The 22,826-nt window shown below is 41.4% G+C and overlaps 1 long non-coding RNA gene across 1 annotated transcript in view; it reads left to right on the top strand.

Annotated features, from left to right (window-relative positions):
• The first annotated feature begins 853 nt into the window (after window positions 1-853).
• Window positions 854-22,826, top strand: part of LOC111444102 — a 24,087-nt gene continuing 2,114 nt past the window's right edge. Inside the window, exons 1-2 of the long non-coding RNA XR_002710640.1 lie at window positions 854-868; window positions 3,734-3,740. This is a non-coding gene — a long non-coding RNA (uncharacterized LOC111444102). The remainder of the gene's footprint in view (window positions 869-3,733; window positions 3,741-22,826) is intronic.

The raw sequence follows: 22,826 nt of genomic DNA, 5'->3' as shown, positions 1-22,826 counted from the left end.
ACTTAATATTATAGCCACAAAAATAGGGTAAAGCGTCAATTTCTTAATTAAGGGTCTTTCTTTACAGGAGAATGAATCGGAAAGGTGCGAAGCAGTGAGCCCGAGTTTTGCTCCATCAATAAGGGAAGGGAATAAAGGTGACGGTTCAGGTTCATGAGCTTCTGGAGCTGTAAAGAAAGGACAGGTTAGTTAGATAAAGGGTAAAGGACAGGAGAAGGATAGCAGAATGAAGGAAGAAGACAAGACGAAGACAGAGTGGTTGAAAGAGAAGGATCCTTAATCTTGACTCTTTACTGGAGAGGAAGTAAAAGAGTTCCATCAGGTTCAGTCTAATCCAGTCTCTCTCTTTTCGCCAGCTAAAGGGGAAGAGAAGAAAGAAATAGGTGCTTGTTTGGGGGAAGTTAATAAATAATAGAGAGAGGTTCATGAAGGAGAATTCATCTTTCGTCTACTGAGGCTTTACCTCCTTCAAGAAAGAATAGGTGTAGTAGTTCCGTTCGTAAACTCTTTCGTCTTTCTTTACTGGGGTTGAAAAGAAAAGAGATAGTTCCACTCGATAGTTCAAGAAGGAATTGGAGAAAGAGAAGTTCCAGAATAAATGCGTATAGGGGAAGGTAATGGAATTCTGAGACCAAGAAAGAGGGATACGAGTGAAAGAGCGAGACCGGTAGGGAGACGAGTCTTTGAAGGGTTCATCAGTAATAGGCCATCCAGTAGTGAAGCAGTGAAATCAGGGAGAAGTTATTAAGTTTAGTTCCTAAACAAGAAGGAATAAGGAGTTCAGTCTGAACTTGCTTTTGAAGGCAGTAGAGGGTCAGGGGAAGGATAACGAATCCTTCTTACAGGAGGGAGCGAGGAAAAGAAAAGAGTTCAATCAACAATGAGAAAGAGAAGAGAAGAAATAGGTGTTCAGCAGTTCCAGAAGGAAAAGGAGTTCAAGAAGGAAAAGGGTCGAAGACATGAAACCGAGTTTACGAGGTGAAGGGGCGAAGCCCTGAGACCCTACGGGCGAAGAGGCGAAGACGCTCGACAAAGGAGAGGGTCGAAGACGCGAGACCAAAGAAAGGGAGAGGGTTGAGGTTTCGGCTTGACTTAATAATTACCAACCGAGTCTTGGAATAAATAGGGTTCCGGAGTGAAAGAAGGATTGAATATCCGATCGAGTGAAGGAGAAGGAATCGATAGTCTTTATAGGAGAGAGTCCATGTAAATGAAATTCAGTAGCTCCCTTACCAGAGAGGAGAGTCAAAGAGTTCAATCTGGTTCGTGAAGAAGTGATTTAGCCGAGTTTACTGTTCAAGAAGGAATCGAAGAATGCATCTTGTTGAATCGAATGAATAAGGCAATGAAATTGTTTACCCTTCAGGGACAGAGTAAATGAATTAGCGGCTTTACCCAATGAAGAAAGAGAGAGGAGCGCAGCCAGCCATTTTACATACAGTCTTTGAAAGGGAAGGAGTGAGAGGAGAAAGAATCATAGCTGAAAGAAGAAGATATTCTTGTCTCGTAAATGAATTAGATACTTCACCTAGTTCACCCACCCGACCGAGTTCAATCAAATCAGTCAAAGAAAGAGAAAGGGGCAGGAGTCAGAGGAGAAAGAATCATAGCTGAAAGAAGGATTGAATCTCCTTTACCGGAGGGAGAAGAGAAAGAAGCAGAGCCGGGTGAAAGATAACGAATCTTGAGGATTGACTTACAAATTATCTCGGTCAATAAAAGAGCTACTTCATATGCTTTACCTAGTTCAAGAGAGTAAATGAAAGAATAAGTAGGGAGAGGAGAAAGAGAAGTTAAAGAAGCTCCCAGTTCCGGAGTGAACGAGAAAGAAGGAATCTTGAGGATTGACTGACAGTGAACGATGATTGATTCTTCGATAGGATTGACTTCTACTTCTACTTCTCATTTCGTCTTCTTTTCTTTCCTCTTCCTTCATGTAAAGCAACTAATGAATTTCTTCTCCCTTCACTATCTCTTTCACCTCTTTTGATGTCCCACTTCCCACTTCCCTCTTTCACCTCTTTTGATGTCCCACTTCCCATTTCCCACTTCCCACTTCCCTCTTTCCTCTTTCACCTCTTTTGATGTCCCACTTCCCACTTCCCACTTCATATGGATCAATCGATGCGTCCTGCCAGTTCGCTAAGTAGACTCACTCTACCGAGTGCCAACAAAGGCTAGAACTATTCCTGCCAAAAACAAGGGACCTACTTCTCATCCTAGGAGTTAGCAGGTATGAAAGAGTCCCCTCTCTCTCTCCGAGTTTCGACTAGTAAGTAGCATTTCTGTTATTCTATAAATAGAATGGATTCTGGTCAAGCTGAAAAAGCCCACTATTATTAGTAAGCTAGCGCGCCCCCCCTTATCAAGGTCGACGTTTCTTGCTTGTTAGTCCGACCTTTTTGGATATTTGAAGAAGGCAGGTTTGGAACCCTATCCAAGGGCAAGGTGCTGGTCTCGATCTCGCTTGGTGGTGCCCTTCCCTTCTCGATGATTGATTGTTGACTCAACATGGATTTCGTGCTTGAGTTATGGGGCCCAGATTGTACATGTCCTCGAAGGTTGCATTCATGGCAATCATCACTAGTTTCTCCCTCATTTCTTCTTTTTTCTCTTGAATTAAGGGCTATCCATTGAGTAAAGGGAGGTTTTGCTACAGTGATTCGGGCGGTTGGTGTCCTCTTCCTCTTCGAGAGTTGTGGGTCTTTCTGCATGAGTGGTAGCTCACAAACTCCTCATACATGAGTCCTAGTCATTGCGTAGTGGTCTGTTTCCCGACTTTGGCGATGATGATTGGTTTCATCCATCCTCGACCCTAATGAAATGGAGTATTCCAGTCAGTCTAGCGGTTCGGGTTCTCGGCAGGTTCCCGTTCGCCTGCCCACTCCCTCATAGTCCATTAGTGGGTAGGGTGGTAAACTGATAGATAGGGCGCCCGCCTCCTTTTCAGACGTGTCCTCGACAACTTGGCGGTTGGTTGTTCAGTCTCCACTTTTGGCGGCAGAAGTGCTTGGTCGCTGGGGTTTCTTCCTTTTCCTCAACCAAAACGAAAAAGGTTGTTTGTGTTAGCCTGGTCTAAAATTTGGTTATGAGCTGGCTAGACAAAGAAAGATGGATTGAAGGTCAGATAGATTGGAGTGAAAGGGGCACAGGACCTTCAATCGACCATGGGGCGTATTCTACCCTTACTGAATTCATTCTATGGAAGGGTTACGTAAAAAGCTCATTCTCATGTATCTTGCATTTCTTTGGTTTTTGGAAGTTCCAGAATGTTGTCTTTTGATTTCCTTTGTTGGGAAGCCCCCTTTGGTTAATGATCGTTCCGTGCAGCTCGCTACTCCTCGAGGCCAGGGATGGGGTCAAACCGTCATTCCAGGATTTGCAGTCCGATACATTTCCATTATGTTACCTAGCCAAACCCCCCAGCTCATGTGCCAAAGTCAAACGGTTGTTCTTCCTTCCTTCCCCGCTCCCTCTTTCTCTAGATATGCGGTGGTGGGCGGAGCACTCTAGATGACCGGTGGCGGGTTACCATAAAAGTGGGGACAACTTCTTTCTCCCTTGCTCCATTTTCCTTTGATGATTGAAAGTAGCAAGCCACTCCACTACTAGTTAGTACAGAGGCCAAATAGATAGAAGGTAACTCATCCAGCCCAGCAAGCAGATCCATTGTTTATGCGGCAGTGCAATGCAGCTGAAAAAGGTAAGCTCCTTTTTTTGATTTACTAGTAAGGGTATAGGTTGGGGAAAACTCCAAAACTAGGGTTCCAAAAAGCTGATCTTAGAAAGGATATCCGTTTTCGAAAAGGGCACCCCTACGAGACCCCTAAACTACAAGCTTGCGCGCAACGGCTTTTCCACCGTTGTTGCTTCCAGCTTGCCGACTCGAAAATCTCTCTTTTCTTCTCCATGTCTCCATTTGATTCGCTTCTTCTTTTGCGCAAGCGCTTGGTTTGCTTGCCCCTTGTTGTCTTGCATTTTGTGATCCGGAGCTTCAGTCTGCCTTTTGCATCTTGCCGCGATCCGATGTGGATTTCCAATTGAAATGTTAGTTCTAGGGTTTGGGCGGCCCATCTGGTGGGGGCAGCTATCACTGCTGGAAGCCCCTGCGTTCGGCTGCTCCCCGTCCACGTATCTTACACTCCCCGGATTTTGGCTTTCATTTTTCATTTTCCTTTCCGACATTTTTCTTTCGAGATATAGGTCGGCTTCATGCATCTCGATGTTTGACGGGGGTGCTCCTGAGGTATGCCCTTCCGGTGGGTTGTTCTCTTCTCTGTCTTTTCCATCCAGTGCCCACACAGCGTCAGAAAATTTGCGTCTTCGATCTCTCTTCGCAACGTAATATATCAGTCTCTTTCTCTCGGCATCTGTCTTTTAAGTCATTGATTTCATATCGAGAAGCGGTGTTCACTATTAAGTTAAGCCTACGTACGCCCATTCCTTTCAAGCTTGATTCTGCCCTTAGACTCATTATGCTGTTCGACTGAACTCGTTGCTCTACGCTCTATTCGGTCGGAACCCGGTTCGATAACCTTCTCTCATAGATTCCCTTCACCAAGTCATCGCCAGCAATCTGCTCTTATCCCCTAGTTCCTTTCTTGTCTTGCCCAAAAACTTTCTGTATTCTCATTGGCGAAAGACTCTCCCGCGACAAGGTTTTACACATAGGGGCACTTTCTTGCCGTTAGTCCATCTAGCGCCTTTAGATTTTGGAGTCTGGAAGGCATCCTTGTATTCTTTCAAAAGGTCAGCCATTCTTCTCCCATTAGACTTGATAATCCTTTTATCAGATCTTTGTTCCTTCTCTCTTCCAGTTCTCTCTCTCCCTAGACTAGATTTGACAGGGGCGGGGAATACCATTCTAATTCTATTCTATCAATAAGAAGAAGAAAGTAGCAATTCCGTTTCCAATGGTTTGAGCTTGGAAGCAACCTACTATCTATCGATAGGCGAGAACAGACAGCTATGTTATTGGCAGCTTCGCCTATCTATTCTATTCTATTATGGCCGGCTTGGAGACAGAAGAGTAAGACCATCATCCCTAGCTAGGTACGATCATAGCTTGATTCATTCGTTGAACCTTGGGGATAACCATTAGCATTGAGGTCAATCACCACACCACCCATATAAGAAATACGACATTCCATTCCTTCCGCGAGAGTGCATGGTCAACACACACCTAACCTAAAGCGCCTACGTTCCGCTTGCAGCCAATCCAACCACAACCTAACTAAACTAGCACGAGATTCTACAACTGAAACTACTGGTAGTCTTGATTGAGGAGGCTCCTCCTATAATATTTAGCAGTACTGAACAAGCGAGTCATCGGTCCGGAGAAAGAAAAGGAACTAGCTTAACTCGCTAGGCCTTCGGAACAAAGAAAGGTGATCCTGTTCATGCTTCAGACGATCTGGCTACTAATTATAGATGATACTAGAATATTCGAAACGAGACGAAAGGAGAACCTATAGAGAGGCTTGTTTTAGCGCATTTACAAAGGTAACCGGTTGGTTGTTGGTGGACTTTGACTTTTGAAACGGTTGGATCGGGAATGAAAAACTTCTGCTAAAGCCCTTTGGCTAAGATCTTTTTTAGATCAGCAGCAATGAATGTCTTGTGTATCTATGAAGAAAGATTTCTCCCCGCGTTTAGACCCTAAATGCCATACCTTGCTTCAGGCGATTCTCTCGTGAATCGCGCATAGTTCCATTTTCCCGAGGAATGTCTGGGATCCGCTCGGTATAGTGCTGGATTTCATGGCCGACGTCTAACCGGCACGAGCCGACATGAAAGGAGTTCCCCATGAAGCATTTTTCTTTCGTCCTCGAACGTTCTGTTTGATTCCGGCGCTTGCGTTATGATGTCCGTAACCCTCGCGATTGATTGGGAAAAAGAGCGAAAGCGAGAAAGATGGATTGTTATCCGAAATCGATAGGAATTCCCCAGGGATTACCTGCCTTCTAATAGATGTTCTGTCTTTCAAACATCCAATCCCAAGCTAATAAGAAAACCGAGCGATTGTTAGTCAGCTTTCATTTTTGGAAATAGAAAGGTAGGGGCTGAGGCTCTTCAGGCTTTACAACTTGTGGTTCAATTAGGGAATGGCATGGATCAATCACGCGGTTCTGCAGTGTCCTCCAACTTGCTGTCTGCTCCCCTTCACTTTCTTTGCTGGATAGGAAGATGCGAATTGCAAGGGCCTTCCCACCACGCAAAGTTCAAACCTCGCCGGAGAGAGAGAAGCAAATTGAACCTCGGTCTCAAATCCCTTTGCAATCGAAGGTGAAAGCGGGAAAAAGAGGACTCAACCCTCTTTGTCAGCCGACTTGTTAGGAGTAGGGGCTTTCTCGCCATACGCACCCAGACAGACAGACAGAAAGACATTAAACCAATTGTGGCTGGCCCAACAGTTTCCAGAATGCCATTGTCAGTTGATCCGGCTTATGCGAGGCATCCGCGTAGCTCCGAGCACATTGGAGCTCTTCGCTCGATGTCTCGGGTCACTTGTAAACTGCAGTTTCGTCGGGCAGTGGCTTATTTCTAACACCCCCCTTACTAGATCAAACAAATAAAGCTCCATCCATTTAATGAATAAACTTCTCCCTCCCGAACCAAGGGACAGTCAATGGTTCGTTGCTAAGCCTATCTCAGTGATGTTCAAAATCGGGAAAATAATGCTAATTTCATACGAATCAGTAAGATGCTAAGGTATTTCCTTCTTGATTTTGCTTTGTTAAAGACCTATCTATCATTGAACTAACTTATATCTAATCTGAGAGGGGATTAGTGGGTTTGGGTCTGTGCTCCGGCTGTGCAAGATGGTGGAGATGCTGTTGTGCTTTCGCCGTAGTCTTTCTGTTTGATTGTTGTGGTTGTGTTTCGAGATTGAATTGCCGCGAGGCTACCTGATTATGCGGGAATCCCTAGTTTTCCTCTCTAAGGTTGATTGAATCTCTCCTTATCGGATTGTAGGTCTACTTCACATGGATCTCCCGCCTCGTTTGAGTGCTGCTTTTTTCTGATCTTCATCCGGCTAAATTTCTAATTGTAATTTCTTTCATTATCTTGAACTTGATAGTGAAGGTTTCGTAATGGGCTTTTTCTTCTTCTTCTTCTTCTTCTTCTTTTCTTTTTCGGTATGCCGTTCCGCGATCAAGGAGCGAAAGAACCAACAAGTGGGTTGTGGTGATGTCAGAATTTGCACCTATTTGTATCTATTTAGTGATCAGTTTTCTAGTTTCTTTGATCCCACTCGGTCTTCATTTTCCATTTGCTTCTAATAGTTCAACCTATCTAGAAAAATTGTCGGCCTATGAATGTGGTTTCGATCCTTCCGGTGATGCCAAAAGTCGTTTCGATATACGATTTTATCTTGTTTCCATTTTATTTATTATCCTTGATCCGGAAGTCACCTTTTCTTTTCCTTAGGCAGTACCTCTCAACAAGATTGATCTGTTTGGATCTTGGTCCATGATGGCCTTTTTATTTATTTTGACGATTGGATTTCTCTATGAATGGAAAAGGGGTGCTTTGGATCGGGAGTAATCACTAACTAGTGAGAGGGCAAAAAGAGGGGGGAAGGACAAAGGAAAGAGCGATGACCACATTAAATCAATTGATTCGTCATGGTAGAGAAGAAAAACGGCGCACGGACCATACTCGAGCTTCGGATCAATGTCCCTAGAAGCAAGGAATACGCCCCCGTCTTTCAACGAGAACACCGAAAAAACCTAATTCAGCTCCATGTAAGATAGCCAAAGTACGGTTGAGCAATCGACATGATATATTTGCTCACATTCCAGGCGAAGGTCATAATTTGCAGGAACATTCTATGGTCTTAATAAGAGGAGGTAGAGTGAAAGATTCGCTAGGTGTGAAATCCCATTGTATTCGAGGAGTCAAGGATTTGCTGGGAATTCCGAATCGAAGAAGAGGAAGATCTAAATATGGTGCAGAAAACCTAAATCGATATGAATGGAAGATGCCTCTTCCACTTCTTTTTCTCGAGCAGTCGAGGGAAAGGGAACAACCACAATGTTACACCCCAAAATAGAATCGAACTATACGGTGCCCTTACGAATGACCTCTCATGAAGTCTGCTACACTAGCCAAGAAAGAGTGTATTAGACTCTATTCGCCCCTGTGAGTGGAGGAAGAATAAAAAAAGAGACAGGCAACTAAGAAATACTTGCTCGTTCAACAATGAAGTTGACCACTTCTTAGTCTTGGTACACTACACGAGACGAGGGGTGAAGTTGAAGCAGACACGGTGTTGAGTCGACTGAACAAGTGATTCACCATACCATATGGAAATCAGAAAAAAAGGAAAGAAGGGTCTCCCCTAGGTGGCTCCCGCAAGGTAACGACTTCAAACTCAAACTAAGAACGTTCTTCTCCAAGGCATGAGTCAAATAAAATGCTGTATCTATCTAATGCAAGATCCGTCGATAAGCTAAGGCTACGAGCGGATCATCAGGTCTGCCCGGTTGGGCTCAACCTCAGAGAATTGAGTGAACAGGAAAGGGAGGACTTTCGCCGGTTAATCTCTTTCAAGGAGTATCAGGGAGTGGAATGGCAAATGAACCTTTTTGAGGCTCGGGTCGAAGAGCTAAAGCAAAAGGCCGCCGAGCTCGTTCATCCTCGTTCCATTCCAGTGGATGAAGAGTCAGACGTGGGTGGGGCTGCCAATCGCCGAGCTCGTTCATCCTCGTTCCATTCCAGTGGATGAAGAGTCAGACGTGGGTGGGGCTGCCAATCAATGTTCTCTTGGAGAAGAAAGAAAGAAAGAAGAGAAGAGGCAACCTCAGATTCCTCCCCAGGGCGATGAAGGCGATTGAGAATGGCAAAAGCCGCTTTTATAAAGCCTTCAGAGAATTGAGTGAACAGGAAAGGGAGGACTTTCGCCGGCTAATCTCTTCCAAGGAGTATCGGGGAGTGGAATGGCAAATGAACCTTTTTGAGGCTCGGGTCGAAGAGCTAAAGCAAAAGGCCGCCGAGCTCGTTCATCCTCGTTCCATTCCAGTGGATGAAGAGTCAGACGTGGGTGGGGCTGCCAATCAATGTTCTCTTGGAGAAGAAAGAAAGAAAGAAGAGAAGAGGCAACCTCAGATTCCTCCCTAGGGCGATGAAGGCGATTGAGAATGGCAAAAGCCGCTTTTATAAAGCCTTCCTCCCTCCTTGAACTCAAAGGCAAAGGATTAATGAGATGGCTACTTGCGGATGACACAGCTTAGAGCTTCAATCTGATATGAACCAAGAGACATCAATCATACAATATACTTCAATGAAGATGTGAAGAAAAGGTTGTCAAAATTATCAAAAGATGTTTCAATTCATGCAACATTGAAGAAGAATAAAGTTTGATTATTGTAAATTTTGGGTGGGTTACAATTTAGAGTAATTTAGAGTTATTGTATTTTAAGACATTTTATTTACTTTAGGTTACATTTACATAATGGCTAATTATGGTCATTAAGTATGAATGTTACAACTTTTGGAATGCCTTTAATAGTTTCATTTTGAGGCTATATAAAGCCTTGTATGTTGTAAGCAGACTTGGAAAATATAGTAAAAGAAGCATTTGTGCTCTTCTTTAGCCAATGGCTAAGTTTCTTTGCAATTCTATGTAGTTTAGGTTGCATGTAGAATCATTCAAGCTCGACATGATCAATCTTGCTTGTGGAGTGATTCGAATCTCAATCAAGTGTTCTTGCGTTGAGATATTTGATCAACAAGAATCATTCAAGCTAGACATGATCGATCTTGCTTGTGGAGTGATTCGAATCTCAAACAATGTTCTTGCCTTGAGATATTCGATCAACAAGGTAATTCGAATCTTACTCCCCTTGTATTGATTCCTTATCATATCACTGCTACACTAGGCTCACTTCGCTTCTTCAAGCTCCGCCCCTTATTTTAGCACTAACGCGCCAACTATTTAGTATTTTGTAAAGCAAGCAACCTTACAAGAATAAAAAGAAGAAGGAGGAAATCACGATTTGGAAAACAGGGCAGGGATGGGATAGATTCTTTACAATGACCACCGTAGACCAATTGAAAGAAAGGGATGTAGCACAGCTTGGTAGTTTAGTTTTGGGTACAAAATGTCACCGGTTCCAATCCTCTCATTCCGACCTATTACTTCTCCTCTGGGCAGTAACAAGGGATCCATTGAGATCGATTCAAATTGGACATACAAAATCATCCCTTTCTTTATAGTCGTATCTACTTGAATAAGAAAGCGCTCTTAATTCAGTTCAATAGAACGTTGGTCTCCAAAACTCGATGTCGTAGGTTCAAATCCTACAGAGCGTGATTCCCTGATTGAACGAGGTAAAGTAGCTTCAATTCCGTTGCCTAGACTATTACTGATTGATTGAACAAAACAAGGTAAATAAGCTGTATGAGAATCAGGTCAAGCTCCGGAACCGTTGATTGATTCTTGAACTTCTCTTTCTCCTTTCGTTCCCTGATTGTTTGTTCTTGGTAAATAGGCTTCCCTCCTGGACTGATTGAACTCGGACTCTTTTCTCATTCACCTATTCTTTATGGTCTCACACACAATTCCATTGCCTACCTCTCCAACTCTCAGTCAAGTCAAGCTGCTTCGTTCCTGAATGGATGCACTAATGGATGAGGGGTAGCGTGGGAAATTCCTGAATCGAGAGAGAACGTTGATCAATATTCAGGAAGAGATCAAGAATCCTGATCTTTGTCAACACAAGACTCGAAGCCCCCTGCTCAAATAAACAAAAAAGCCTGAGGAATTGAAAATGCCTTTCGGATTTCTTCTCGTGGAGGGGAACTCATTTCTTAGGATCCTGATCTTTGTCAACACAAGACTCGGAGCCCTCTGCTCAAACAAACAAAAAAGCCTGAGGAATTGAAAATGCCTTTCGAATTTCTTCTCGTGGAGGGGAACTCATTTCTCATTCGAGATAGGGGGGAGCTATTGTGAAGCCGTCAGAGGCGGAAGGGGCAAAAGCCTGAGGAATTGAAAATGCCTTTCGGATTTCTTCTCGTGGAGGGGAACTCATTTCTCATTCAGATAGGGGGGAGCTATTGTGAAGCCGTCAGAGGCGGAAGCGACAAATAGCTTCTACCAAGTTCCTTCCCCAACACTTAGCTTAGTAGCTCAACTCTTTCGACTAGCGTGACGCTGCTGGATTACGCTTAAGGGAAGAAATGTTCTTGGTGGATGCAAGACCTGGGACCCCTAGAATTTGTATGCAAGATGAGCTTATAGGAGTGCCAATCAACCGAGCCGCCAGGTTTGAGAATAAGGTGGGATCCCTGGATCTAGTGGCCGGTGAATCACTGATCAAAGAGCCTATTTTGGAGAGATTCTTCATCAATCTAGTGGCCGGCGAATCACTGATCAAAGAGCGAGCAGCCGCTGGTTTAATGATTTGATGGGATCCACAGATGTAGTGGTTGGTGAACTGCTTTTTATTCTTCCACGAAGATTCAGACAAAACTGAGCTTGGATGGAGCTGAACAAGATTTGGCAAATGAATACTAAAGTCAAAGGCTTTATTATTGAGAAAGTCAAAGGAGGTTATTCAGTAGCCATCGCGGGTTTCATTACTTTTCTTCCATTCCGGCCTCTCATAAGTCAAAGGATATCGAATGAGAGATTCACCATTGAGAGCATTAACCCAAAAACAACGAATATTGTGGTGTTCTAAGAGTGAGTAGCGGATCAAACAAGAACTTGTCCGTCGAGTTGCTGAGCTCCGGAACCCATTTCTTCTTGAACTGTAACTATAAACGAAGAAATAGAAAAAGAAAGAAGAGAACGAAAGGAGAAGATCAACATTTATCATCTCGATGGGATGAAATTCAGCATTGACTTTCTTTGTCCTATGGATTGATTGAACAAGGTAAAGCGTCTTCCCTAGACAGAGTAGGTTGAGTAAGCAAAAGGAGATGAAAGAAGAATGAGAGTTTACGAACTTAACTACTGAACGAACCTGATTGAACGAGTTGTAAGTGTTTGAAATCAGGGAGACGAAAGAAAGCAAGACAAGATTAATTCGACTTTACAGAGAAAGACAAGTAGTCCCTTGGTTACAGTGAAAGAAGAAATTTAGGGAAAGAAAGAGAAGCAACTAAACCGATATGACCTTTATTTTAGGAGGTCAAGCTAGAGAACCTTTGACGATATTCCCTGACTGACGAGAATGAAAGAAGAAGAAGAAGAAGAAGAAGATATTCTTTGTCGAGTAAATGAATGAAAGAAAGATTTTGATATGAACCACGACCAAGGAATTTCCATACCTCAAGGTCCAATTACAAGGACGAGAGCCAAGAAGCTACAACAAACTTTATACAGTTATATTCAAGCTATGGTGAGCTCATCAAAGGAAATTCTAGAAGACGCTGGAGACCTCCCTTATATGTTGTGCAAAGTTGAGGTTCAAGAAAGAGATGAATTAAATGCACTTTAAGTTGCATTTAATGAACTCTGCTGAATTTATCAAATAGTTCAAGGATGACTAATAAGCACATTTTATTATTTGCATTATTTAATTATAGTTTAACTATTTGTTTGTCATATTTAAACTAGTTTTAAATATAGGAGTTAAGGTTATATTGTAACCCACATAGGTTACTATATTCCACCATTAACTAGCCATTTAAATATGGAGGTTATGGGTATTTCTCATTTACTAGCCCATTTAATTTGGGAGTTATGTATGACATAGGTTAAGGTTGTAAAGGCTATATAAAGCCTTCTTTTCTTTGATTAGACATCAGATTTTGGAATTAAGACTAGAATTTCTATTTTAGCTTTGTTGAGAGCTAAACTTTCTTTGCAAATTCTTGTGTTTAGAACTTGCATGTAGAGTCATTCAAGTGGTATTGATCAAACCTCTTGTGGAGTGATTCGAATCACGAGTTTAGAAACGAGTTTTCTTTACTCTTGATCTTGATCATCAAGGTAATCCGTTTCATACTTTCCCTTGGGTTGATTTCCATATCAGATTTGATTTGCTCATGAACCTGAACCTTTCTTTATAAATTCTCCTTCACCTGATTGAACTGTAAGAAAAGAAGAATCAACCTCAACCCTTTTCCTATCCGAGTTTAGAGTGAAAGAATAAATAAGTGTAGGAGCTGCATGAGAAGAACCTATACAGGAGAGTCAATTCAGATTAAATCCTAAACCTATTTATTCGGTCTATTCTCTTTCTCCTTATTCATTCCTTCTTTCACTCCGGAACCTCTTCTTCTTTCTTCTGCTTGAAAGACTCAACTCGAGATTCATTCTCCTTTTCCTCGTAAACTCATTCACCTTTGTCTCAGAATTCCATTGCCTTCGTCTCCTGATAACATTCTGTCACCTTAATCCATTCTTTTGTTGAGGGTCTTGCACTTATTCCTTCCGGCCCTATATTATATTTACATTACATAGTGAATCAAGGCAAACTGACTCGAATGCGTGACTGCAGCACGCCTATCGCCCCGACACGACACTATAATAGAAAATGCATGTTGGGTTGAGCAAGAATACAACGACTAGGGAAACACAGAATGGAATTGAAGGCATAGTCTCAATAAACAAAATGTTGTTCCAACCAACGAGTGGTTTGATGGAGTCTCGCAAAAGAGGAGGATCCTTACCTTTATATACAAAGGGCGCGGGAGGGCAACAACTAGCAGCTGTCATCTTTCATTTTGTCCTTCTTTTATTCATCATATTCAATACTTCCGCTTTCATCGCTCGTCGTAGTTTCTCTCTTCCTTAATGCTATCTGATTCTTCTTAGCCTCGTTTGGCGCTATATACCTTATTTGCTTTGCTTCTCTTATGTGTGTGTCCATGAACATTCGAGTGCCCATCTTTCTGAGTAGAGGGTTTCGCGAGTCCAAAACAAGAGGTTTAGTGTTCGTCCACAAAAGGGGAGTCCGTTTCTAGGCCACTCACACGCATGTTGTCAATTCGAATGCTTTCTAATTTGCTTTAAGGTTGTTCCCTAGGACCATCGACTTTAATCTTGACTAGTCCAGCAAGGAATTCCTTTCTTTTTTTCTTATGGACGGTAAGTGGTCGTCTTCTTTGATTTCAGACTGATCTTCCTTCCCCCTTGCCTGACGAGCTGGGGCAATCAGTCCATTCATTCCTGCCCTTCATTCAATGGATTGCTTAGCTCTATTTCTCAGTCAATCCCCTTTCTTTGTTCATGGCTTGAGTCAAGCTTCTCTTTTCTGTAAAGATCTCGATGACCCTGAATGAGAGAGAAGTGGGTTTTTTTACGGTCTTGGCCTGAGTGATCTCGGAAACTGAAAGCTTTTTGACTGAAAAGTGACCCATTAGCTCAGTAGCAGCCTGACGAGCTGGGATAAGTAGGTAGCTGATAGACCAAATAAGCACAGTAGCAGTTTAGAGCCGAGTAAATGAATTAGCCTATTTACCAAGTTCAAGAATAAATAAATAGGGACAAGCAAGAAGGTGAAGGAGAATGAATAAGGAAGGAGTAGTTATCTTTTACAGTTCAACCCGAGTGAAAGAGTGAAAGAAGCCGGCCGAGCCAGGGGAAGAGAAAGAGAAAGAAGGAATGAATAGTTCAACCCGAGTGAAAGAAGGAGAAGAGAAAGAGGAGCCCGAGCAAGCCAGCCAGTTCCGTAAACTCTCTCTCTCGAATGAATCGATAGTCTTTCCTGACAGTGAACGAGAATGAATGAATAAGGAGTGTTTACAGGAGAATGAAGAGAGAGTTGAGGAGAAGATCAAGAGAAGAAGGAATCTTGAGTCTTTCCTGACAGTGAACTCTCATTGATTCTTTGATAGTCTTTCCTTCTACTTATGAATTACTTCGGCCCTAAATACCTAGATTTGATCCTTCAAAATAGGGTAAAGATAGGCTTTTATCCCTAAAAATACGGGGGAGGATAGCTTTTTTCTAGTTTTTTGAGTGTTTACAGTCGAGTTACCGAGGGAAATAGGGTCAAATGGACTGTTTTATCCCTCAAAATACGGGGGGGGGGATAGAATTTCTTTTCTTGAAGCTTCAGCTGTTAGGGAAAAAGCTCTTTTAATGTTTTACCCCTATGCTAAATACAAAAGGTTTTCTCTTTCGTCTTGACTTTCAACACTTTCAGAATAAGGATCTTGATCAGTTCCTGAATAAATAGGGGAAGGAGCAAACTGATAGTTGTAGAGGTGACGGATTGAATGAATAAGAACCATGAGACTCGAACAAAGAGGATTGAATTCATTGACTCGACAGCAGTTTCGGATTGAATGAATAAGGGAAATAGGTAAAGGAGCTAAGCGACCTTGTTTACTGTGTTTGAAAGGAGAAGATCAATCAGCCGGCTGAGGGGAAGGAGATAAGCCAGCTAGCCAAGCCAGCCTATGTTCCAGAGTGAAATGACCAACAAAATAGGGGAAGGGAATAGAGCCAAAGGTTACGGATTTCATGAATTGACTCTCCTGCCTGTAAAGGTNAAAAGGTCTTTTAAGGTTTTACAGTTATATGGAGATATAATTTATTTGATTTTTGCTGCTGCTATTAGGGAAAAAGGTCTTTTAATGTTTTACCCCTATGGTGGATACAAAATCTTTTCTTTCCTATGCAGCTATTAGGGAAAAAGGTCTTTTAATGTTTTACCCCTATGCTAGATACAAAAGATTTTCTTTCAGCTGCTGCTAAGGTTCAGGAGAAAGAGAAGTTAAAGAATGACTCTTGAGGATTGACTTCCAGTTCACTCTCATTCATCTTGAGTGTCGTCTCCCTTCTCTTTCCCTTCTTTCTTTCACTGTAAAGTCTAATTAAATTCTTCTTTCGTTTCGTCTTGACTGACTGTTGAGTCGAATTCATCTTGTTTTCGCTTTCGTCTTTCCTTCCTGTTTCGGTTTCACTATCTCTTTTCTTTCACTCGGTAAACTGAGCTCCCTTTGGAACCTTTGACTCTATCTATGTATTACCTGACCGGATTGACTCTATCTACTTTATTCCCTTCTTTGGAGTTATCTTTCTTTGACTGACTGAATAGGGTTTGTTTCGGTTTCTTCTTCTTCTTCTTCTGATTCTTCTTTTCTTTCCTATAAAGCTGCTAATTCGAAGAGGGGAGAAGATGCTCGACTGTAAAGGAGAGGGGACTGAAAGGTTACCTTATTATTATGAGAATTTGGCAAAGGAGAAAGGTGCTGCTTTCTTTGGAATGTGGTCTGGGTTTGTGACATCAGATAGCCAGCAATCGAAGACTGAGCCAAAGAGCCTAAATCTAACTAGTTGATGGAGTCTGATTCAAAGAGTTTTTTTTGCATTTGGGCAGCGACAGCCCTCCAGCTCCTTACGTAGGCACTGAAACTTTCATCACCTTTCTGACGCCTCGAAGATCAGATCTTTTTGGTTTGACATCTAATAGGAGTACTAATTGATGAAGATTTGATTGCTCAAACGAAGCTAACTTAGAATGAGATAGTGACGTAAACCATTTGAGTGCAGGGCCCGTAAGACTCTTCTGGAACAATCGGATGACAGTCCTTTCCTTCGTCTTTCTCTAAAGGGCAGACATCGGCACAATAGGCTTGTGGGGATGGGCCAACCTTTTCCGTTGTCTTTTTCTCATTCCTTTTCACTCACCGGGTGTGAATCAGGATAGATAAAGGGCAAAATTCCTGAATTTGGTAACTGCTAATGCCTTGCGTTCTTACTAAAATCCTCAACTCTTTCATTTATCCGCATACTCGTTCATCCCTGCTTGTTGGGGGACTGGGATTTTCCCATAAGCTATATAGGGGCGAGGTGGTTGGAGGTGAGCTAAAGTGGAATGACGGAGATTGGATGGCCTGGAAAGCTGGGTAGGGTTTGGGGCGAGCTGTGGGCTACATTAGAATAAGGGTTGAAATGGCGAGAGCTGAGATAACGATGATGTTTGGGAAGAAACCCGATGGTGTCGAGAATCAAGGAATGACAAAGTACTCCTTTCTTTACGGGGCTCATGGAGTAGCATATTTTGAAAGAGGGGCCAAGATTCCAATTTCGGGCCTCACTCAGTTTCTGCATCATGATCCATCTATAATATAGGCATTGGTACTGGCATATGGATTTTGAGAATGAATTGTTGGGAGGGGATGTGGATTTTGAGGAAAGGAATGGAAAGGAATGAATAAAGTCTATCAGGAAAGGAATGAATAAAGTCTATCAGTACCAAAAGATAGGTTACGGCAGAGTAGTTAAGTGGCATATGGATTTTGAGAATGAATTGTTGGCAGAAGCTGTGAAACCGAGTTTACGAGGTTCAGGGGCAGGAGCAGGAGAATGACTCTTTCTTGTCTTGCTTTCGGCTTGACTGACTGTGTAGGTGAAGGTGAAGTAGCGAAGGGAAGTAGAATGAATCAAGATTCCCCCTTCAAACACACACTGTCAACTCTCGTCTTCTTCCTTCTTTCACTGTTAAGTCTCATTCATTGGATTCTCCCTTCAAACACACACTCACTTCCAACTCTGTCTTCATCTTCTTCCTTTTCTTTGATTTACTTAATCTCCTGTAAAGTCTCATTGTCAGTCTCCCCTCCCGAATTTCATTGTCAGTCTCCCCTCCCGAATTTCATTCTCGTCAGGTTCGTTCCAGATGGAATAGGAACAGAATAGAGAATAAGGATCAAGATCAGAAATAGGTTCAGGGGAAGGATCAAGAATCAATCAATAGGTTCAGGACGGAAAGAAGGTGACGGTTCATTCTTCTTTCGTTTCATCTTTCCTTTCTTACAGTCGAGTAAACGAGTGAAATCAGTCAAAGGTTTAAGGTCTTGTTTTTGTTTACAGTTCAATCAGGAAAAGGTTTCGAAGGAATATCTTCTTCTGTTAAGCGAAATCACTGTTCCATCTCTCTCCTGGCTTATTGATAAAATATCCTTCGAAATGAAGCAAAAAGTACACCCACCCCAGCAAACTTCCTTTTTTTAATGATTTAATCTTCTTGGAAAACAAAGAAGGAAGTATGATAAGAGCCCCAGTATAAAAAAAGCAAATCTTCCATCACCCCTCTCCCTTTCTTTGGTCGAGCGGTTTCACCACTCTCCCTTTCTTTGGTCGAGCGGTTTAACCTCTCTGAAACAGAGAATCACTTATCAATTACCTCGCTAAGAGAGATGGGATCTTTGTTTCTATTCTAATTCCAATTTGTAATTCATTGAGGTTGATCCCGAAGTTACAAAGTAGGTAGAATGAGTAAATTGCTTTTGTATTGTACGAATTCCATTTGTGTATGTGCTCCACTGAGTTCAAGAAGGTTCGTGCGTGAAGTAGTTCAGGAGAAAACCTGATAGTTGGATTCAGGCTCTGTTCTTCAATTCAAATAGTGAAACCCTTGTTCAAGAATAAAGAAGGATGATAAGATAAGGAATCAATACAAGGGGAATAAGATTCGGATTACCTTGTTGATCGAATATCTCAAGACAAGAACATTGTTTGAGATTCGAATCACTCCACAAGCAAGATCGATCATGTCTAGCTTGAATGATTCTTGTTGATCAAATATCTCAACGCAAGAACACTTGATTGAGATTCGAATCACTCCACAATCAAGATTGATCATGTTGAGCTTGAATGATTCTACATGCAACCTAAACTACATAGAATTGCAAAGAAACTTAGCCATTGGCTAAAGAAGAGCACAAATGTTTCTTTTACTATATTTTCCAAGTCTACCTTACAAATACAACATACATGGCTTTATATAGCCTCAAAATGGAACTATTAAAGGCATTCCAAGAGTTGTAACATTCATACTTAATGACCATAATTAGCCATTATGTAAATGTAACCTAAAGTAAATAAAATGTCTTAAAATACAATAACTCTAAATTACTCTAAATTGTAACCCACCCAAAATTTACAACAATCAAACTTTATTCTTCTTCAATGTAGCATGAATTGAAACATCTTTTGATAATTTTGACAACCTTTTCTTTATATCTTCATTGAAGTATATTGTATGATTGATGTCTCTTGGTTCATATCAAAGGATCAGATCAAGAATGTTGAGGATTGACTTAATATAGAATGAATTACCTATAGCCCTCAAAATAGGGTAAAACATCGATTTTTCTAATTGTTGGTCTTTACAAGAGAATGAATCGGAAAGGTGCGAAGCTGCTCGCCGAGTTTACCTCCATAAATAAGAGAAGGGAAGGGAATAAAGGTTCAGGTTTTCTCTTGAGGATTTACTGACAGTGAACTCTCAGTCATAAATAGTCTTTACTATTTCAATAGGGTAAATATAGAATGAATCTTGAGTCTTTCCTTCCAGTTTACTCTCATGTTGAGTTTCGTTTCGTCTTTCCTTCCTGTTGCGGAGCTTGACCTTCTGATAGTTGTAGGGGTTCAGTAGTGATTGAGTTCAATTCTACAACTCTCATTCATCTTTCTTGCTTTCTTTCGTCTTTCCTTGTTTACGAGGTTCAGGCCAAGACAAATTATCTTTCGTTAGGTTTGTTGTTTGTGTAGGAATATCTTACCCGGGATCAGGAATATAATAAGTTCAGTACTGAGTCTCAAGACTGATTTGAATAGGATCTAATCTGACCCTTTATCCGGATCTGGGAATTCACTGAGGACTAACAATTACATGGATAGAGAGATCGAAGGTAATTTAGCAAAGATTCTTCTTTCTATCTTTTAGCAAAAGCTAGTAAATCATTTCTCGATCTACTTGTAGTTACCGGGTAAAGAAAATGCTAAAGACTTAGGCTAAGCCTATTAAGGTAATCATATCCTTCGGACTCAATCCCCAGAAGAGATCAATCCGATAGCAGCTATAGTCAGCGTCAATATCTCATCAGATGGGTTTTGCCGGTTTCACCTCTTGCTTCTGTTAAGCTAGGATCGGCAATAATAACTTGAGCTACTACTATTTTGTATTTAGACTGACACGTCAGGAAAAAGTTAAGCGGAAGACCTGCTAGCATCATATAAGACTAACTGGTCCTGTCCTTTCCTAGAGAACTTGATTATTGATTTGATTGATTTCGTGAGATAGAGAAAGCTAAGTAATTAGTATCTGTAGTAACGAACTATTTCGTTTAGTATGCTTGATTCTCCTCAGGCTGCGCTGGATGCCCGAGAGACCAGCTACAAAGCAATCAGTCTTGCCGCGTTCATGAAATCAACTCCTGCTTCAGATCACTTTCTAAGACAAAATGAAATTCCTAATTTAGCCCCAAATTCGGAGATTCGTCTTTCTTTCTATTAGCTCTGACTTAAGCTAGCTAACGGTTCACTTCCAGCAAAAGATTGTCTTAGTGGTTAGCCTCAAACAAGAGATGTGTCAGTCTTTCCTGATAAGGAAGTTCTTGGAAAAGATAATCAGATCCCAACACCCCCGGTAATCACTTCAAAAAGCAAGGACAACCAGCCAGATTCTTTTTCTTTCTCAGATACTGGAAGACCGCTAGCAAGTCTTGATATTCTAATACTGGGCCCGAAAAACCCGAAAACAGCCTGATCTTCTTTCTTTTTATGTGCCCTTAATGCATCTAAAAGGAGAAGGAATTCAGTTGGAAGATAAGTTTCAAATAAATAGTTCTATTTTTCCGGTTTTACACTTCGGCTTAAGATTTGAGTAGAGTTGAAAGCAAGTAGTAAGAGTTAGATTCTCTTTTGCTAACATCTCCTTAGGCTCGACAGCTTCCTCACATTCGAAACCCTTACAATCACTTCTTAGTCCCATTTCATCTTCGGGAGGAAGGAAGAAATAGTGAAACTGCAGAAGAAATGTAAGTAGTTGACTTTGTTGACATGACCCATTGATTCTATTAACACTCCTTACACCGACCTTAAAGCATCTATCAAGCTAGCAAAGGTGCAATAAGAAAGACGTAATTCATTCTGTTTAGTTAGGAAAGAAGGTAAGGTCAGATTATCCATTATCAACAGATCTTAGCGGCTCTTCAGGCTCTCATTCTTTGGGAATAAGTCGAGGATTGAGTGAAAGAAGTATTGGATTTCATTCGCGCCTTGGCTTCTATTCCAAAAGCCTTGAAATCAGCATTGTAGGAAGAGCCTATGCCCTTCCTTCTATTATCATCGCACTCCCGTTGGAATCCGTTCTCTTACAATTTCTAGAAGCTAAATGATTTGGTAGGAAAGCCTGAGATGAATACTTCAATTTCAATTTAGGCGTCAGCAGGATTTTCTTGTCATTGGATTGAGATACTGATAGTAAGTTAGTCAGTGTGCCTGAAGGTCTATCGTATCAGTATTTACTTATCAAGGCCCCACGCCCTGTGAATCGTTTCCCAAAAGGCCTTTGAGGAATGAGCCGCTAAGATCAAATGGAATTCTAGAGGTGGCCGGTCAGTCTGACTAATGCCTTAGAATCAACTACATTATTAGCTAATAGATCAGTAGGCTCCTCAAGCCTCAGAAAGAGAAGGCAGACTTCAGTCTGAACTAACAATTCCCTCTTTCTCCATTCTCAATTCCAATACCCTGGGATAAAATGCCAATAGCCTGAACTGCTTTATCCCAATGATTCTATGAACCTCTGTCCTTTCCCAGCCTCCTAATCTCTTCTTCTACCCTAGTCCGGGAGACTATAGAATCTTCTCCTCCTTGATCTAAAGTCGACCTGTAAGCCATATCTTCTCTTCAGTCAATTCCCCTTATAGGATTTCATAAGCGGTTAGCTGTAAGCTATAACATCCTTTTTCTATTTAACAAGCCAGAGATCTTTCTTTCTTTCTTTCTTTCTTTCTATTGAATTAGACGTGAGAGCTGTCAGTATGATTGAGTTAGAAAAGCTCCTCATTCCTCTGTGTAGGCAAGGCATAATATAAGAGCTATTTTCGTAGCATCTTAACCGGTAAGAAATTCTTTCATCAAATCCGTTACTTTAGAAGAAGCGGCCATCTCAGGTAAGAAGATCCTAATCCTTTTACCCTCTCTTGCTCTTATCTAGGCTAGGCTTGACTTCCAAAAGAAATGGGAAGAACTGCTAATGACCTGTGATTGACCTCAAGGACTCTTTTCTTTTTGGAGTTCATTCGTCTCTTTATTAACTTCATTGTAGAAATTACGTGAGAGCTGTGGGCTCGCCAAAGATTTATGCCAAATGGAAACCTTTCTATTCCCTATTTAGCTCCGGTGGGAACAGACTGATGACTAAAAGCCAAAACAAGGGCAGATTCTCCTTGACAACTTGATCAACATCTCCGTAGGCTATTCACGCTTATTCCCCGCTCCTCTTAACCCTGAACTCTGACTGAAGAAAAGGTATTGATATGAACCAAGAGACATCATTCATACAATATACTTCAATGAAGATGTGAAGAAAATGATGTCAAAATTATCAAAAGAGGTTGCAATTCATGTCACATTGAAGAGGAATGAAGTTTGATGGTTATAAATTTTGGGTGGGTTACAATTTAGAGTAATTTAGAGTTATTGTATTTTAAGACATTTTATTTACTTTATAGGTTACATTTACATAATGGCTAATTATGGTCATTAAGTAGGAATGTTACAACTTTTGGAATGCTTTCATTTTGAGGCTATATAAAGCCATGTATGTTGTATTTGTAAGGAAGACTTGGAAAATATATTAAAAGAAGCATTTGTGCTTTTCTTTAGCCAATGGCTAAGTTTCTTTGCAATTCTATGTAGTTTAGGTTGCATGTAGAATCATTCAAGCTCGACATGATCAATCTTGCTTGTGGAGTGATTCGAATCTCAAACAAGTGTTTGAGATATTTGATCAACAAGAATCATTGAAGCTAGATATGATCGATCTTGCTTCTGGAGTGATTCGAATCTCAAACAAAGTGTTCTTGGTTTGAGATATTCGATCTACAAGGTAATCCGAATCTTA

The sequence above is a fragment of the Cucurbita moschata genome, unplaced genomic scaffold (assembly GCF_002738365.1).
Source record: "Cucurbita moschata cultivar Rifu unplaced genomic scaffold, Cmos_1.0 Cmo_Scf00006, whole genome shotgun sequence".
In the NCBI taxonomy this organism is placed as follows: Eukaryota; Viridiplantae; Streptophyta; class Magnoliopsida; order Cucurbitales; family Cucurbitaceae; genus Cucurbita; species Cucurbita moschata.
Note: the sequence above shows the minus strand (reverse complement) of the source record. Positions and strands in the feature narration are given on the sequence as shown.